This window comes from Ailuropoda melanoleuca, chromosome 8 (genome assembly GCF_002007445.2).
Source record: "Ailuropoda melanoleuca isolate Jingjing chromosome 8, ASM200744v2, whole genome shotgun sequence".
In the NCBI taxonomy this organism is placed as follows: domain Eukaryota; kingdom Metazoa; phylum Chordata; class Mammalia; order Carnivora; family Ursidae; genus Ailuropoda; species Ailuropoda melanoleuca.
The window spans coordinates 1-4,070 of record NC_048225.1 but is presented as its reverse complement, the minus strand read 5'-3'; the positions used below and the strand labels follow the sequence as shown (position 1 = coordinate 4,070).

The following is a 4,070-nucleotide window of genomic DNA, read 5'->3' as shown; positions in this document are numbered from 1 at the left end:
GAGCCTGATGTGGGGCTCGATCCCATAACGCCGGGATCACGCCCTGAGCCGAAGGCAGACGCTTAACCGCTGTGCCACCCAGGCGCCCCTGTGTAGGGTATTTGTAAGGATGAAATGAGCTCATACATCTTAGCAAATATCCCCGATCAGCCAACGTTAGCAGCTGTAGGAAAGGATGTGGCTCTTGGATCTCTCTTCTACATTGTCTCACAGCACCCCGTCTCAAACCTCATACGGTCTAATAAAATTCAGGTTTCCACATACATTTCTCTGACCGGGTGGGACAAAGCATCTGCAGCAGTGTGCTAAGCATGATTCTGAAGCCTGGGTCAGGGTCAGCAGGAAAGAATGATGGATGATTAACAGTATTTGCCAGGGACATAGGGAGTTGGCCTCACATCACTTATTTGTCATCCTTGAAAAAAATAAAAAATATTTGAACAATATCTGGAAAAATTTCAAGACATGTATTATTTTGATTGTAATAATTTTATTTTATAATAGTATCACAAGCTTGTTTAGGGCAGATGCCATATTAGATCCCACTCACAAAACTTTTATTTAAAATCTATTCGTTGCAACATGCCAGGTGCTCTTATCAGTAGCAGTGTTGCAGAAAAATGAGAACCAGGCTGGCAAGAGACCAAGCGACCCTCGGAGTAGGAGAAGTCAGATTTATTTTGCACCGGCAGACCCACGTGAGCTCCTGCTCCAAAATCTGGGCCCCAGGCAATGGGGTTATAGGGTTTTTATAGGGACACAGGCAGTCAGGCTCCAAGGGCCATGGTGAGTGCAGTAGGTGGGTTTGAACTGGGGGAATGGGGGCTGCTTCAGGCAGGAAACCTGGTTACAGAAGCAGAAACTGCTGGTTATCTCTTGCTTGCAGTAGGTCTTCTGGTTATCTCTAGCTTATTGTTAGTAACTTTCTGTCTTCCGGGGCCTCCTGGCCTGGGCCTGCTGTGGTCCATTTTCCTCTTCAATGGGAGTGCCTGGAGCAGCAACCAGGGATGTTCTCTGTCCTCGGCATCTGTCAGCACCTGTACCCTGTTTCAGTCTGCTGTGAGCAGCCGGCAGGGAGGAGGGGGGTTGCTGAGGGCCCTGAAGTGACTCGGTCCTGGGCTGAGGGTGGGCTGGCTAATCCTGCCCTGAAGCCGCCGCAGTGGGCTCCAAATCGTCACTGTTCCCAAGGCCCGGGGCTGGATCTTTCGCCTGCCTCACTACCAACATCGTGAGGCTTGGCTGCCCCTGGTCTGCCCCAGAGCTGGGCCGTGGTCCCAGTCCCCGGCTCCTCTTTCCCAGGTGAGGCTGGAGGGCCAAGCTGCACGAGGCCATGAGGGTGGGGTTCCCATGGGAGCAGCAGGAAGGGCCAGGCGGGTGCAGTGGCCCCTTCGCGCCGACACACACCCTTCCCGGCAACCTCGAACTGGGCAGCAAGCACAGACGTGTCTTCTGGACCAGTGAGCGCGCTGCGGTGCTGCCGGCGAGGAGGCGCTCGTGCCTTCCAGCACCTTCACCGTCACTTTCCACCGGTCCGTCTCTGGGAAGGAGCAGGTCCGCCTGGGGACCCACACTACCTGCCCCGGAGACATGGTGAGGCCTGATCTGGGTGCCTTGACAGGGAACATTCTGGCTTCGTGGGGACTGGGGGGCAAGGTCCCCTTGCCCTTCACCTCCATGGCCCCATGAAAGAGCGCTGTCCCGACTCAGAGAGACCTGGGGCTAGGAGCAGGCTGGGCCCCTGGGAGGGGAGGGCCCGCTGCTTCCCGGAGAGGCACGGTTTTGAAGGAAGGTGAAGATTCAGGGCTTGGAGTCGGGGCAACGGTACAACTCGAGTCACTTGCAGTGCACGTTCGTCATAGCACGAAGGACTCTGGTAAGACGCTGGGAAGCGCTTCCAGCAGCAGCTTGTGAAGGAAGAGGCAGGCGACATTCGAAACACCCTGTCTGGCTGCAGGGGCTGGCGGAGCTCCTTGTCATCTTGTCCCACCTGGGGCCTCCCTGGGAGATGGCACAAGGGAGGAGACAGACCTCCTGGGAGGGCCTTGACCATGCCCTCCTGCCCCCCAGCATCTTTCAGAACCCCCAGTCCCGGGCATACTGACCACACATCATATGTAGCCTCACTGTGTTTCCCTGAAGTTGGACTCTCCCTCTGGCTTACAGAGGAATATCAGCTCTGACTATTGTGTCCTGACCTGGAGCGTCAGTCCTGTCGTGGAGCACCTGACCTCCGTCCTCAGCTGCGAGCTGGCCTTCAAGGAGCAGGAAGAGGCCTGGGAGGGAATGCTGGGCTGACTCCTCCAGGGGCCTCTCTCTCCTGGGAGCAGCAGCTCAGGGCCACCCGTCCTCCCACAGGGGAAGGTGTCAGCTTGGACTAACGAGGAGGGGCGTGCTCAGAGCCAGGAGCGTGACTGTGCCCACGTGTGCTTGTACGCGAGTGTGCCAGGGGTGCACGAGTACGTGTGCTTGTATATGTGCGTGTGCACAGGTATGCCCGCGTAGAGGAGTGTGTGAGTGTAGCGGACATGTTTGTGTGTGCACCTGCGTCAGTGTGCAGGGGTAGAGGAGTGTAAGTGTGCGCTCTCGGGCCTGTGGCGTGCATGGGTGCCTGTGCCCACGTGCGTGGGTATGGTTGCGTGTGTGTGTGTGTGTGTGTGTGTGCACGCGTGGTCTGGAGGGCTGACGGACCCTGTCCCACCCTCGGCACCCCACAGCAGGCCCGGCACAGGGATCACATTGTCGGGGTGACCCAGCTCACCCTCGAAACTGTCGAACTGGACCCCGGTTCCCACTATGAGGCCCGGCTGCAGGTCCAGAAGGCCACCCTGGAGGATGACATGATGGAGGAGCTGCGCTGTGAGGGCCAATGGAGCGAATGGAGCCAGTTTGCCTGCTTCCCCACTCCCCAGAGCCCTCCCGAGGTGGGGGTCTCCTCCCAAAGGGCCTCTCCTCCCTTGTGCATCACACTGTCCCCCCCTCACCCTCCTGGAACCCCCTCCCTGAGGCGGTCGTGCCCCAGTTGACCACCCTCCCCTGGAGATCTGAGATTTTTGAGGAGGAAACATGCCTGCCAAGCGTTGGGCTTCTTGGAACCTGTAGTAATTGTCACTGGGAGTGAGGGTGGCCCGGGGACGGCACGCCAGGCCTCTGCTTCCATCTCTGGAGCCTGGACCCAGTCTCGCCTCCCTGGGGAGGGCTGGGCTGACCCTTGTGACCTGCTAGGAAGGGTGACTGACCCCTAAGACCTTGCGGATAGAGGAGGTGAGGCCCAGGGGTGGGTGACTCATTTAGCAGGCATGACACAATCCCTGTGGCCGAAGAGAAAATTTCCACTGTGGCCCAGGGCACTCCTGCGGGGCTTTGCCATGTGGATTTGGAAGAACGCCCTGGTGCCAGGGAGGCTCACAACCCTGGGCCCTTCCTGCCCACAGGCTCCCTGTTCTCACCTCGGGGGCAGCTCGACAGCAGCATCCTTGTGGCTGTGCCCGTCTTTCTGCTGCTGACCAGCCTGACCTACCTCGCGTTCAAGCTTTCGCCCGGGTCGGTAGCCAAGGGGCGCCTGTGCCTGTCTGTGAATGTGTGCGTGTGGGGGTGTGTGGTAGGTGGGGTATCCTGGGCCAAACCCGCCGTCCCTCCCCACCAGCTGGTCCTGGATGGGGTGGGGGGTTTGAAGCCTCTGCCCTGGACCTGTGGAGAGTTCCCCAGTTGTCAGGTGTGTTGGGGCAGTAGGGCCCCAAAGATCAGAGGGATCCAGATTCTCCGGGACGAGCCTCCCAGGATCCTCTTCTCCTGCCTCTGGAGGTACTCCGTGGTTTGCTGATTTTTAAACACCTTCTGTGAAAATATAGTTTGGGGTCTCTGCTGTGCTCAGGACCCCGGTGAGCGCCACAGAGAACGAAACAGACACAGGGCCCATTTGGAGTAAATCGTCACCCATGTCAGGTTGTAGGAGGGGACCCAGAGGAGACTGACCAGGTGTGGACTGGCATCAGAAAGGACGAGAGGAGGTTGGACCGAGGGAGCGGGGTGGGGTGTGGGTGGGGATTTTGGAGGGGTGGGGAGGTGAGGGA

At 58.4% G+C, this 4,070-nt stretch overlaps 1 pseudogene; it reads left to right on the top strand.

Moving 5' to 3' along the window:
* The window catches only part of LOC117803289, a 6,897-nt pseudogene extending 3,299 nt beyond the window's left edge, over positions 1–3,598 (top strand).
* Positions 3,599–4,070: the final 472 nt, after the last annotated feature.